The sequence below is a fragment of the Rhinopithecus bieti genome, unplaced genomic scaffold (assembly GCF_001698545.2).
Source record: "Rhinopithecus bieti isolate Rb0 unplaced genomic scaffold, ASM169854v2 scaffold_42084, whole genome shotgun sequence".
NCBI classification, from domain to species: Eukaryota; Metazoa; Chordata; class Mammalia; order Primates; family Cercopithecidae; genus Rhinopithecus; species Rhinopithecus bieti.
This window is the reverse complement of record NW_016818934.1, coordinates 2,783,798-2,797,316: the sequence shown is the minus strand read 5'-3', so window position 1 is coordinate 2,797,316 and position 13,519 is coordinate 2,783,798. Positions and strand designations below refer to the sequence as shown.

At 49.4% G+C, this 13,519-nt stretch overlaps 1 protein-coding gene across 3 annotated transcripts in view; it reads right to left on the bottom strand.

Annotated features, from left to right (window-relative positions):
• The window catches only part of ARK2C (arkadia (RNF111) C-terminal like ring finger ubiquitin ligase 2C), a 129,627-nt gene that overhangs the window by 85,752 nt on the left and 30,356 nt on the right, over positions 1-13,519 (bottom strand). Inside the window, exon 1 of one of the 3 annotated variants that reach the window (XM_017857852.1) lies at positions 1,726-1,799. The exons of the other annotated variants lie outside the window; for them this stretch is intronic. The gene's annotated coding sequence lies outside the window, so the exon portion shown is untranslated. Of the gene's footprint in view, positions 1-1,725; positions 1,800-13,519 lie in introns of those variants that run through there. 3 annotated transcript variants of the gene reach the window in all.

Here is a 13,519-nt window from a genome sequence, read left to right as displayed (position 1 = left end):
GGCAAAATTTATGACACCCTCCTCTGATCTCCCATACATTTGGTTCATAGAGCCTTCATATGTGCCTCTCCCTTTACCTGATACTCTCTCCCTGGCTCCCTAGCTCAACCTCCACTCCTTCATCTAACAAAATATTTCTGTCCTTCAGGGCACGTCTCCCACACTGCTTCCTCCCAGAAAACCCCCTCTTATGAAGCACCCTCCTATGGGTTCTCAGGATGCTCCACACAGAGCCATTAGGGAGCTGTTACTGCTTTTTATTCATCTGTTCTCTTGGCCTCACTGAAGGACACACATCATTGTGTGTCTAGCACAATGCCTGACACATAGTGAGTTCCCATAAATACTTGTTGAAGGAAGGGAAAGAGGATGACATGAACTGTCAATCTCAAGTTTCCCATCTCAGCTTTATGAAACTTTTTTTCATTAAAGGCTATTTGCTAAAGATGTGAATTTAAAAAGGGTACATTATATACCTTCTTCAGATATTTCATATGAATATATTTGCAATTTAAATAATCCATGGTCAGGCCATGTGCTGATTGGAATTCCAATGCAGTCACCATATTCAAACCTCTCCTAGTACATGTAAGATGCATTGCTGCCTCCTCCTAGGTGCCTGGCCATGCCCTGAGGCAGGGGCTGGGTTCTGCATCTTTGACTCTCTCACAATCCCTGCACATAAAAGATTCTTGACCAGGCGCGGTGGCTCACGCCTGTAATCCCCACACTTTGGGAGGCCGAGGCCAGAGGATCACAAGATCAGGAAATCAAGACCAGCCTGGCCAACATGGTGAAACCCTGTTTCTGCTAAAAATACAAAAATTAGCCAGTCATGGTGGTGCGTGCCTGTAGTCCCAGCTACTTGGGAGGCTGAGGCAGGGGAATCGCTTAAACCTGGGAGGCGGAGATTGCAGTGGCTGAGATTGCACCACTGCACTCCAGCCTGGGCATCAGAGCGAGACTCTATTTAAAAAAATAAAAATAATTTTAAAAAAAGATTATTAAACTAACTTCAAATAAACGGAACTGAGGCCCCCAAAGAAATTTATTTCCAAGTCACAGGAGCATAATTTTACAACATCCCACAAAATCTGGTCTAATAGTCCAGAGCACAGGTGGGGTCTGAGGTCCCATCAGGGGGGCTTCCAAACATCCCTGACAAAAATATCTCCACAAGAGGCTGCATCTTCTGTTTCCTTTATGCTTGTGCTTCTCCTCTCCACCTGCCAAGAACAAAGTTCAAAACTAGGCAGTCCAGGGCCACACCATGGCCTCTACCACATCCTGACTGTTGTCCCGGCCATGCTCCTTAACCACACGGAACCTCAGTTTTCCTGTCCATTAAGTGGGCATCCTAACATTTACCTCACAGAGATTCTTGACACAGAGAAAGTACCCAACTAATGTCAGGCCCTTGCACACTATGTGTTGATTTTAGAGAGAACCGAAAGTGAACACGAAGGAGAGGTGACCGTTTTGCTGCCAAGGCTCTTAAGAAGCCAGGGGCCTAATAACAGGTGCCAAGAGGAGCCCATGGGCCCCTCAGTCACAGGTGAGGGTGACACTCAGAGCAGCCGAGGTTTGCTGTGATGACCCCAGGCCCAGCTCTGTTCTGAGCCCTTCACACTCACTGCCTCATCTCACCCTCAGGCCACCGCCTGAGCTATTATCATCCACTTCATAGATTAGAAAATGGAGGCAAAAGAAGATGAAGTCACTCACCCAAAATTGTACAGTCTCATCAAAGGCAGAGACTGAGCCTATTTTGCTATTTCCCCAGCCCTCAGCCCAGGGCCTGGAACTCTGATCAACCTTCAATTGTTTGATGTAAGCACAGTCCATGGTTGCCAGGAGGGATTGGAGGGACACTCAAAAGGGCTTCTGCCCTATGTGCTGCTCCCACCTCAAAATATTGCCCCCACTTTTCCTGTCATGGGGTCTCACCTTAACATAAAATTGCTGGGAACAAGAGAACTCCTAGGATGCATAAACCCATGCAGCAGCTCACATAACGGCGCAATTCATACAAGGAGCTAAGGAAATGGAAGCTAAGGACAAGTTGCTATCATTATTATTATTATTATTATTATTATTATTATTATTATTATTTGAGACAGAGTCTCACTCTGTCACCCAGGCTGGAGTGCGGTGGCACAATCTCAGCTCACCGCAACCTCCACCTCCCGAGTTCAAGCAATTCTCCTGCCTCAGCCTCCCAAGTAGCTGGGATTACAGGTGTGTGTCACCATGCCCAGCTAATTTTGGTATTTTTAGTAGAGACAGGGTTTTGCCCTTGTTGCCCAGGCTGGTCTTGAACTCCTGGACTCAAGTGATTCAACCACTTCGGCCTCCCAAAGTGCTGGGATGATAGGTGTGAGCCACTGTGTCCAACCAGGACAAGTATTTTTGATGAAAGGGAAAGGAACTGTCCAGAGTCAATATATAGATGTGGCCAGTGACAGCAGAAGAGAATGATGCCAGGGCGGCCTGGAAGGAGCCTGGGGCCTCTGAGGGCAGGGGGAGTTGGGAGGGTGCCAGAAGAGACTCAGGCAGATGCAGATAAAGCCTGCCTGGGCGAGGTTTGCAGGAAGAAACCCCAAATCCCCCAGCAAGGCATGCTTGTGCCTCTCTCTGGTCCTCCACCTGTGTTAAAAGGGCCTGGGGCCTGGCTGGGGCCCAAGACCTGAAGAGGACATTTAGGAGGGAAGCCAGGAGGGCAGTAGGGAAGCGCGGCGACTGGGGAGGCCCTCAGGGCCAGATGTCGGACTCAAGGGGCTTCTCACTCATGACCCATATCAATCAAATCGCCCCCTCTCTGGGCATGCAGGCCCTTCCATCCCCAGGAAGGGTCTCCAGGAATGCCAGGGTTAGGGTGAAGGGTCTCTAGCCCCCCCAGTTCAGCCAGAGCCTTGCTGCTTTTGTATGCTCTATTTACTGCACCTCCATATGAGACTCTGTTTGAAGGGGGAAAAGATGGGGAAGGATTCCATTGCTTTTTCTTTTAAGTTTAAAAACCAAAGAATTAGAGCAAAAGAGAAGGCATAAAGCCACCTGGCTGGGGACTGAAATCCTGACGCAGGGTGCAGCACAGGTGAACCCTGAAGACGTTCTCCCGAATGAAATAACCCAGACAGAGATGGACAAGCACTGTGTGATTCCACTGACATGAGGGGCCTCGAGTGGTCAAATTCATAGAGACAGAAAGTGAAATAAAGGCTACCAGGGGCTGGTGGGAGGGGAATGGGGAGTTCATGTCTAATGGGGACAGAGTTTTCATTGGGATAGATGAGAAAGTTCTGGAGATGGATGGTGAAGATAATAGCACAGCAACGTGAATGCAGCTAATGCCACTAAACTGTGGCACTTAATGGTTAAAATGGCAAATCATACATTATGCATATTTTCCCACCATAAAAATTCATTAATTAAATAATTGAAACAAAAAACTGTTTTGGTAAAAAAAAAAAAAAAAAAAGCCTTCCTGGCTGGCCCCTGATTTTCTCGGGACTCGTTCAAGCTGCCTGGGCCCCGGTCTTCTTGTGTGTGAGAAGTTTCCATAAGGGGACCCCTGGTGGGGAGGGGAGGTGGGGGACAGGGATGACAAGAATGCCCCAGCCTGGCCCTGCTCCTGCTGCAGGAAGAAAAGAACACCAGGAGTAATTAGAAACATGAGGGGCCTGGGTTTACCATGGGAACCACAGCATGGGCGCCACACAGCCCCTTTGTCGGAGCAACTGTCCATCTGCTTCTGGGAAAACAGGCAGCTGCCAGGAGGGCTCAGGGGCACGGGGTCTGGGGCGGAGGGTAGCAGGGGGGTCTGAGGGCTAGCGAGCCCCAGCTCTGCCTTTCTCGGGCTGTATGATCTGGCCTAGGCACTGAGCCTGTCTGAACTCTGCTTCCCCACGTGTAAGATTCAGGTAACAATTCCCCCAAAGCTTGTAGAGATCCTGGGGAAAGCCCTGTCCTAAGAGCCATAAAGTGCCATTTACACACCTGTGAGCCTCTGGTGGGCTATCCCTGGAGCCTGAGGAGCCAGTGTGGGGGCACTCAGCTCTCAGCCTCAAGGTCACTGGGGATCTATAAAGCCCTCAGTGTCCAGGCACTGCGCTGTCACTTTCAACTAGGTCATCAACAGCCAGAGACATGATTGCAGTGACCTGCTCCCCGGGATGCACCCAGGCAGGTCAGTCCTTCCACAGCAGGACACTGTGGGGCACTGTCAAGAGTCTTGGAGAGACCCCACGACTCACTGGGCGACTCTTGTCCAGTTCCTTTTGTACCTGGCAGGCCAGCTGCCTTCCAGATGACTGTCAAGATGAAGGGCAGGAATGGAATCTTAGAAAGCACTGGGCAAGCTCTGTGGAAATGCACAGTGTTACTCTCTCTCTGGCCTTTGGCTGGGCATTAGCCTTGCCAGTCCAAGAGCCAGGGATCAAGCTCAAGGCCCCAGAGGCCCATGAAGGAGGTGACACTCTGGCAGGGCCTAGAGAATGGGGCAGGAGGCCCTTCTGCTTACCTGGGTGTGTGATGAGAGAGATGAGGGAGCCCTCTGTTTACCAGTTACCTTTGGAGTTTCTAGCCTACCCTTTGACACGTCCTCCAATGTGTGCGCATGCACACGCGCACACACATGCACACACACCCACTTGTGCACACACACACCCACTCACCCTCACACACACTCGCGCACACACACAGAGCTTCTGGTTTCCCAGCAGGAGGGTCCCCCTCCCCGAGTGAGGCTGATGATGGTGCTATTAGGAGGCTGTGGGAAAAGAAGGGAGAAGTGGAGGCCACAGTGGTGAGCAAACTCATTGTTCCTATGCCCCAGGAGGCTTCCCAGACACCACACAACCCTTACATAATAGCACCGCAGTGTGGTTAGAATAAAGGAAATGTATGGATTTTGGTGCTCTCAAAATGTATGGGGTTTAACAAGTAAGGATAAAACAGCCTGGCCACAGGCAACAGAAGCTTTTTGTTCCTATTAGCCAGAGCCCAAGAAGGCTCAGCTCCCTCCTCCTGCGTCTCTGCCCCCCAATTCTAACAGGAGACCCCCAACCCCTCAGGTCAGCCTCTCCCATTGGAACGCAGACACCTGCCTGTGACCATGGTCATGTGTCCTCACACGGTGTCACTGCCTTCCAGGCCTGCAACAAGCTAGAATGTGGGGTGAACTGGAAGGGGGCTTACTAAGGTGGCCTCACGTGGAGTTCATCGAGATGACAATGATGCCCTTTATGTCAGTATTTTCAGGCTGCCCTGGGCACTATTTCACTGGGTCTTTATGCAGCCTCTGGGAGGGGTAGCGGTGGGTTTACTACTCTCAGCTGAGCAATGGTGGGATTGAGGCAGGAAGAGCGAAGTGACTTGCCCCAGGATGCACAGCAAGTGGGTGGCCGGATGAGTGCAACAACTTACCACCACATCTCAAACCAGGCTCTCTCCAGAATACTATGCTGCCACCCTGATAGCATCCTCAGGAGGGCCCCATGGAGGACCCTTGAGTGCCTCTGAACTTGGCAGTATTGAAGTATAGCCCCATCTAGTTCCTGAGGCCTTGCAGCCAATCTCCAGCCACCAGCACTGTCATCAGGGTTCATGTCTGTGTGGATGCCAGTCCCTTTCTTCTACCCTAAAGGAACTGTGGGCCTCATCTTCAGGACATCTCCCGATGTGGCCCATCCAGGACCCTATAGTCAGCTCTCAGAAGTGACATGGGACCAAGTCTAGTGTGTTGGGAGTCAGTATTTAATAAACAGCTGTTGGTTGAATGAATAAGAGTAAACAACGAATCCATGGGTGTCTCAGCCTATCTATAAGTCTCTCTGAGCAGCGAAGATGCTGTAGTACAATAGAAAGGGCCTCGGACACAGGCAAACTCCACCTGCCACTTTGTCACTGTTTGACTTTGACCCAATCACTGGTCTCTTTGGTCCTTGGTCTCCTCATCTGTATCACTGGGAAGAAAGTCCACCTCAAGCTGGGAAACACCAGTGCTTCTCAGAAGGGTTCTCAAACCATTGTCTCAGCTCTTATTTCCCAGAGAGGCTTATCATCAATACTAACAACTGCTGTCTGCTGGGTACCAGGTGCCCAGGTGGGGGCTTCATGCCCAGGATATCATCCAACCTTCATAAAGATCTTGTTTGCTCAAAATCCTCTTTCAGTCAGAAAGATCTTGTTTGCTCAAAATCCTCTTTTAGTAAGAAATGCTTTTAAAATGTCCAATCTCCTTTAACTTCTCCCTTAACCAGAGAACCTCACTGAGTCTCTCTGAGACGACTGAGAATCCAGTCAAGGCCTGGGTCATCCCTGTGATGGGGTTGCACTGTCAGAGCCTCCTTGCTGGCCTGGGCTACCCTTCCTCCTCATCAGGCCCCGTGACCCTCCTTGCAGTGGGCCATCTCATTGGCCAGGGGCATGCTCGGCTCCTGTCTCCCATGACCTGCTGAGAGGGTTTGGCTGTGTCCCCATGCAAATCTCATCTTGAATTGTAATAATCCTGACATGTCAAGAGCAGGACCAGGTGGAGATAATTGAATCATGGGAGCTGTTTTCCCTGTACTGTTTTCATGATGGTGAATAAGACTCATGAGATCCGATGGTTTTAGAAATGGGAGTTCCTCTGCACACACTCTCTTGCCTGCCGCCATGTAAAATGTGCCTTTGCTCCTCCTTTGCCTTCTGTAAGGATTGTGAGGCCTCCCCAGCCATGTGGAACTGTGGCTCTTTTTCTTTATAAATTACCCAGTGTCAGGTACGTCTTTATTAGCAGTGTGAGAACAGACTAATACAACTCCTCTCCCCTACAATGTGCCCATCCTCCTTTTCCTGTACCTGATTCCCATTGGCTTCCAAAGCTCATGCTGACCTCACACTCCCTGAGCTCCAACAGCTGGTGGGATCTTGGCCTTCAAAATCTCTCTGGAATGGCCTTCTGCCTCCTCTCAACCTCTGTCACATCACTAATGTCCATTGGGTCTTGCCACCCAGAGAGTGGCTCAAGAGAATGAGGACACAGATGGTATCTTATTCTATTCCTTGATCCCCTTAGCATTTGGCATGGGGCAGTTTGGGGAGGCCTCACCCATACCTGGTAAGTTTAAGATCAGGCGTGAGAAGGGTGGCAAATAGTGATGACTGCCACCTGGGACCAGACACACTCTTGGATCCCGAATCTGAACACAACGTTTTCCCTATAGCCAGGGACGGAAAAGTCATTCCTATTTATCAGAGACCCTGACTGGGGAGCAGGGTCTCCCCAAACCTCCTTCTCTTTCCACCTCAGCTCATGGGAACTAGACCTGTGTAAAGAATTGGTTGAGGACATAGCTCTGCAGACTGATTTCCCTGCTTCTAATTTTGGTTCAGCACCTTATTAGCCTTATCTTGGACAAAATGATTAGCCCTTCAAGGCCTCAGTTTTCTCATCTGTAAGTTGAGAATAACGATGTTTCCCCTCCCCTGCCTATAGAGATGATGGTAAGGATATCACATGAACACCTTAGATGAGCCTGGTCCAGTACGGTCCTTACAAATGGTAATTACTATTCTATATATTCCTTCTATCAGAGCAGGGAAGGAAGTGGGGAGCCAGATTGGTAGATGAGCCTGGAAAGAGATACTCAGAGGGAAGAGGAGCAGCAAGGCCTTTCTCAGCTCCTTCACCTTGAGGGGTCCACAGGCAGCAAGAAGCTCTTCTGGCCCCCAGCCCCACTAGAATCATCCCCAAGTCCAGGGTACGTGTGTGTGCATGTGTGCATGTGTGCGTGTGTGTGTGTGGAGGGCCAGCAGCTCTCCCAAGAGTGGTTTCTTGGTGTTAATTTATAGCAAATGTGCTCAATGGGCCCTGGGCTCTACCCTGATACCAAGATCTCAAGAGGAAAAGCAAGCAATGGCTCTCTCAACCTCTTGAAATGTGCATGCAGTCTTATTTTGTCTATTAGAAACGGGAAAAGGGTGTATGGGATGAGAGAAATAAGGAGCCCTCTGTTTATGAGTTACCTTTGGAGTTTCTAGCCCACCTAAAGCAAAGTAGAACTAAATGAGATAGGCTAGAAAAGTGCCCCCACCTCCAACAAGGAGCTGTCCCCAGGCCAAAGTTTTCTGGCTACATTGTGTGTTAGGGAGTGGGAATGGAGAATCCTGCCCTGCAAACCTAAAGCAACACCTCACTGACCAGCAGACGGATTCTGAGGCATTTCTCGTCCCCTGACTCCCTTCACTTCACAACCAGGCCTTCAACATTTCCCAGAAGCTGGCCTGTCTCACCTCTTCTTCCCAAGTCAATCAGCTTCTTCCCTATCCTGTCTTCTCCCACCTCCCCACCACCCCAGCACACACACACCAGGATTCTACAACACCCTCTGCTCAGCCTTATCCCCCTGCTCCTCCAGCAAATCCCAGCTCAGGCCACCCTGCCTCAGCCAGCCCATCTTGATGATGGATGCTGCCATCTTGAACCATCCTTCAGTTGGCTGCTGGGTATCTGGAAACAACCAGTTACTTCTAGATACAACAAGCTTCTTGTCCACAGAGCATCCAGACAGTGGAAAACAAAAACATGGCCTTTCAGATCAGAGAGATCTAGATTCAAATCCTGGCCTACCATTTATTAGTTGAGTAAACTTAGGCACATAGATTAATTTCTCAGGATCGTGAATCCTTAATCTCTGTATAGTAACACTTAAACCACATGAAATCCAATTAAGTACCATAGTGCCTGGCACATAGAAATGATGACAGTAAACATTCACTAAGCAATTACTATGTGCCATGCACTGTTCTAAACACTATGTGTACTCACTCATCTAAATTCCCCCAGCCACCCTATCAGGTAGACACTGTTATCATGCATTTGAAACATGAGGATATTGAGGTTCAAAGACGTTCAATGACTTCCCCAAAGTCCCACAGCAAGTGAACGGCAAGGCTGCGGTTTGAACCCAGGCATTCTTGCTCTAGGCTCTAACCCTGACCGTTGTGCTAAACTTTCAGTGTGTGCTGCTCATTTTTTGATGCTCAGCCAGGCTTAGGTACACAGTAAGCACTTCATGATGCTTTGCGCAACTGAGTAAGACTCAACTCCATAGAGCTGTCCTGAAAAGAACAGAATTGAATTGCCTCAGAAGATCCGGCTGGCTTTCCCTAAATGGCCAGTGGGGCTGGGAACACAAAACCCAGGCCAAGCTTTGACCAAGGTGACCTGGGCACACGCAGACCCACAGGGAAGTGGGGTACTCATGGGCTTCTTCCAGCTCCTCTATCTCATGACCAGGCACTATTCTGGAAGTCTTCGTTTCCCACCCAATCATCCTGGGGGTTTAGGGTGATCATATGAGCAGGGGGTGGAGGCAGAAAGGGAGGCAATGGGGGAAGAGCGAGTGCTTAAACCCACATATTTTATTCTTTATTTAGGCCTCCATGTCCCAAGCCAATCTCAGCTAACACCAGGCAGGCCTAAACTACACTTCCAGGATGAACGCATTTAGTGAACTTCCAATAAGCTTAGCCTGGAAAGGATGTTTTTGCTCAAGCACAAAGTCTCATGGAGGTCCAAGGAAGCAGATGAGGTCTAGAGCTGTAGTTTTCCACCATTTGTATGCATCACAATTACCCATGTAAAGTCTCAAACTCAATCCGAGATTCTAATCCATGGTTCTGGGGCCAGGCCCAGGAATCTGCATGTTTAACAAGCCCCTCCCAGCTGGGGGTGCTGCCTAGGGCACCACACTTGGAGACTCACTGGCCTCAGATGATTCTCAACCGTAACTGGGCAATCAGAATCAATGGAGGAAGGTGGTTCAAAGTACAAATGCCTGCACCACCCCACACCAACTGCAATGAATATCCAAAAGCAGAGCAGAGAAATCTGAATTGTCTCAAGCACTGAAGTGATTCTGACACTCAAGAAGGCTTGAGAACCATACCTCTAACCTAACATTCAGGGGATCTGGGCTCTGGTCTTGACTAAAGCACAAAGTCACAGCCTGCTGGTGGGGACACCAAAGCCAGTTTGGTAGAGTACATTGCCAAAAGTCATATAAATACAACTTGTTTCATGCCAGAAGCTTTAGGCAATGTGGGTTTTAAGACCCAGGTTACAGGCCACCTCTTCACTGAGACAGCCTGATTATGAGGGCATAAGGGAATGGGTCCAGTAGACCCACCTATCGTTCAATAACCAATTCTACCCTGCCTCAAAGAATGTCAATGCAAGGCTTTGGCACAAATGAACAGAACCAGAGCCACTTCTTTTCCAAGAAGGAGACAGCTTCTTTTTCAGGTCACTACTATGGACAAATTGTTTCCTACCTCCCACACTGAATATGAATGCAGTCCTCTAATTTGTGCTCAGATTATTCTAAAAATCACTGAACTATTGACTTTTAAAGCAGATGGAAACCTCAGAGGTCATCTGGTCTACCCTATACCTGGAAGAGCCAGGTGTGACAGCCAGGATGGGAGGGGGAGCAGAATTGAACCAGTTAAATAAGAAGCTAAATATTTCACAAGGCTCTTGGAAAACCCCCAAAACTCTTCATCTGTAAGAAGAGATCCCACATCCCCCAGCAGATGGGCAGCCGGTAGGAGCCTTTCATCCACCCAACTCCAGTGTCTTCCTGTTGTGTTTGCTTTATGAGGTCCATAATGTTATTTTGCTTGGTGATTTTTTTTTCTTGGAAACTAAGTATATGATGAATTTCCTCTTGTGAATCTCAGGAGTCCAACGGGATGACTGGGCCCTAAGCCAGTGTTAGAAAATCTGTTCCTTCCAGCAAGACACAGAAGACCTTTTGCTAGACTTGGATTTTTGCTCTCCAAGACTGTTTTGTTTGCTGTAGTTTCCCTAGTACCTAGCACAGTGCCAGACTTATGGCAGGCAGTCCACATGTACATGTTGAGAAAATAAATGAATGAGCATGTGAATGAATAAAAGAATGCACCTAATCTCAGGACTAGGAAGGTCAGAGAAAAAGCTTTCGTGGCGGAGCTACATTTAAGCCTTCCTCAAAAGAAACACCTTGCTCCCAAGTTTAAAACTTTTCAGAAACTCTACTATTCCTCTCAGCCATGACTCTCGTCTTTAAGGACCACTGTGCTGTGAAGAAGTTCTGGAAATTCTGCACTGCTAAGCACTGCCGTTTACTAAGGGCAGAAGAAAACCAGTGAGCAATTCTCCATGACTCCTCACCAAGTTGTCTGGGCCTCATCATAAAATGAGTATCTGAGTGGGGTTATTTGGGAGAATGAGAAGTCCTCTGTGGGGGCTGGGCTGGGCTTGTGGAGAAGGGAGAGGTCATATTGTCAGCTGTTCCCAGCTGTCTCCCCCTAATCTGCCAGAGGGCTTAAGCCTATATCACAAGAGTTATCTCTCTCTCTCTCTCTCCCTCTTTTTTTGTTTGAGAGAGTTTCTCTCTTGTTGCCCAGACTGGAGTGCAATGGCGCGATCTCCGCTCACTGCAACCTCCGCCTCCCGGGTTCAAGCGATTCTCCTGCCTCAGCCTCCCGAGTAGCTGGGATTATAGACATGTGCCACCATGCCCGGCTAATTTTGCATTTTTAGTAGAGATGCGGTTTCTCCTTGTTGGTCAGGCTGGTATCACACTCCCGACCTCAGGTGATCTGCCTGCCTCGGCCTCCCAAAGTGCTGGGATTACAAGTGTGAGCCACTGCACCTAACCAAGAATTATCTCTTAATTAGACCCCACTTTGCACTGATCCTCCATTGTCTGTTCACAAGATGTGGCTTTTCCTTCTCGGGATTTGAACTTCCTTCTGAGTGACCCCCATGTTTCCACCTCCCCTGCAGTCATTCCTACCCTTGCCCACACCCTCACTCTCACGCAAATCTAGCCACAAAGCTGGAGCTTCCCTACTGAATGAGGATGTGGAAACCCAGCAGCAAAGTGAGATGTCCCACTTTGGGAGGCTGAGGCAGGCAGATGATGAAGTCAGGAGTTCAAGACCAGCCTGGCCAACACTGTGAAACCCCATCTCTACTAAAAAATATAAAAATTAGCTGGGCATGGTGGCGTGTGCCTGTAATCCCAGCTACTGGAGAGACTGAGGCATGAGAATCGCCTGAACCCAGGAGGCAGAGGTTGCAGTGAGCCAAGATCACAGCACTGCACTCCAGGCTGGGCAACAAAACAAGACTTGGTCTCGAAAAAAAAAAAAAGAAAAACAAAGTGAGATGTCCAAGATCACAAAATGAGAAAGTCACCCAGCCAGACCTCAGACTTGGGGCTCTGCCTATTAAGAGCCAGATTCTTCAAGGCCGGGCGTGGTGGCTCACGCCTGTAATCCCAGCACTTTGGGAGGCCGAGGCGGGAGGATCACGAGGTCAGGAGATTGAGACCATCCTGGCTACTAACATGGTGAAACCCCATCTCTACTAAAAAATACAAAAAATTAGCCAGGCATGGTGGTGGGCGCCTGTAGTCCCAGCTACTTGGGAGGCTGAGGCAGGAGAATGGTGTAACCTGGGAACCAGAGCTCGCAGTGAACCAAGATAGTGCCACTGCACTCCAGCCTGTAACTCCGTCTCAAAAAAAAAAAAAAAAAAAAGAGCCAGATTCTTGTGAAGACATAGGTACATCTGTTCATTAGTGGAGAAGAGGCTCGTCCAGAGACTTCTAGAGACAGACATAGGTCATCCCAAAACAGACCTCCTGGACTCTTGACCCTACTTGACCCTGAGTCAGGGAGTGTGGGGTGGGGACCACTGACTGGGGACTTGGGTCTCTGAAGAGCCCACATGGGAGCCTCAAGGTCTGAGCTTAGGCCACTCCCTGCCTTCCACAACCCCTCCCCTTCAGCCAGGTCAAATTCCAAAGAGCAACTCTACTCTCCCTCCTCTAACAAGAAGGCAGGATGCTGCCTGGAGAGGGCATGGCAGAGACACAGGAAACGGTGATCAAGCAGGAATATCGGGAGAACCAGAGACTTATAGGGAATTAGAAGCAAGGGACTCCCAGAGTTCTGTCACAGAGGAAGAAACAGACCCCTGAGAGTCTAGGAGAGACCCAGCTGGGACCAGAGGGTCAGCTCTCCTGAGTCCTGGGCCAGGGCTGTTTTCTACCCTGAAGTTCCAGTAAAGCTGGACAGAGTCAGCTGCCTGCTGAGGCCCCAAGCCTCCTGCCCAGAGAGCAGGAGCCCAGAGATCCAGTGGACCTGACTCTTCTGGGGGTTCTATGCCCTCGGTGGCCATGCGGTCCTCAGAAAAGGCCACCCTCCATCAGTATGTGAGCACAGATGGGCAGAGAGAGCCTCAGGACAGGAGTGTCCTGAGCAGCCATGTGAATCACCGAAGGAGAGGCTGCGGTGCCTCCAGCCTCGCTTTTGGCCACATCTGAAGAAAACAAAATCCAGCTATAAACCAATCCTAAAATCCAGGCATCAGGCAATAGATGTGAGGGCTTTTCCAGTTAGAGGGGTGGTGGCCTGAAATGACATGTCTGGTAGTCACCTCACCTGTGCACTTTCAGCACCGCGAAGGGTCCTCTGGGGA